We start from the raw sequence: 1,341 nt of genomic DNA, 5'->3' as shown, positions 1-1,341 counted from the left end.
TTATTTGGGGGGCTCCAAAATCACTGCAGATGATGACTGTAGCCATGAAATTAAAAGACGCTTGTTCCTTGGAAGAAAAGCTATGACCAACCTAGACAGCATACTGAAAAGCAGAGACATCACTTTGCCGACAAAGGACTGTCTAGTCAAAGTTATGGTTATTCACATGGTCGTGTAAGGATGTGAGAGTTGAACTATAAACAAAGCTGAGCGCTGAAGAATTGATGCTTTTGAACTGTGGTGTTGGAGAAGACTCTTGAGAGTCCCTTGGACTGCAAGGAGATCAAACCAGTCCATCCTAAAGGAAATCAGTCCTGAATGTTCATTGGAAGGACTGATCCTGAAACTGAAACTCCAATACTTTGGCCACCTGATGCAAAGAACTGACTCACTGGAAGGCACACTGATGCTGGGAATGATTGAAGGCATGAGGAGAAGGGGACGACGAACATGAGATGGTTGGATGGCATTGTCGACTTGATGAACATGAGTTTTAGCAAGCTCCAGGAGTTGGTGATGGACAGGGAAGCCTGGCACGCTGCAGTCCATGGGTCACAAAGAGTTGGAACTGAACTGAACCTGGCTTCTAACACTGCCCCCCTCGGGCACAGGGTGCAGGATGTAACAAACCATCAGTCACTGGTGAGTCTTTTCCTGTTCACATCAGCATGACAGATGTCAAATAACCTCCCTTCCCTCTCACCCAAAAAATGCACATGAGAGAAAAAACCCAGGTAGACTGTAAGTGGTCTCCCAACATTCACTACAAATCCTGACTAATCTCTATTTTCCAGTGCAGACAAGATTATCAGATTTTGTCACCTACCTGTTTCTACCCCATTCAGTGGTTATTACTGATTTTAGGGACAGGAGCAAAACCTTGAGGCCAACACTCTACTTGTCTTCTCACTGACAAGAGGCCAGCCATATTGTATGTACTTCTTTCCACTCCTCAAAAATTTTCATGCTCCCTGCTGCCATAATGATTTTTTCTCATGCTATTCCCTCTAATTGAAATACTCTTCTAAGTTTCTCTTCATTTAGCTCACGCATATTCATCTGATACTATTTCCCCCAGTGAATCTATCACAGATCATATACTACACTCAAGTCCAGAACCTTTCCTTCTCACAGGATCACATACCTTTCCTTCACTGAAAAAGACATAACAATTAGGTCTGGAACTTCCCTGGTGATCCAGTGGCTAACACTCCATGCATTCAATGCAGGGGGCCCAGGTTCAATCCCTGGTCAGGGAACTAGATCCCACACGCTGCAACTAAGATCTGGCATGTGGCCAAATAAATAAATAAATGTTTTTTTAAAACAAAACCAAAAAAC

This window comes from Bison bison, unplaced genomic scaffold, assembly GCF_000754665.1.
Source record: "Bison bison bison isolate TAMUID 2011002044 unplaced genomic scaffold, Bison_UMD1.0 scf7180017864365, whole genome shotgun sequence".
NCBI lineage: Eukaryota > Metazoa > Chordata > Mammalia > Artiodactyla > Bovidae > Bison > Bison bison.
This window is presented reverse-complemented; position numbering follows the sequence as displayed.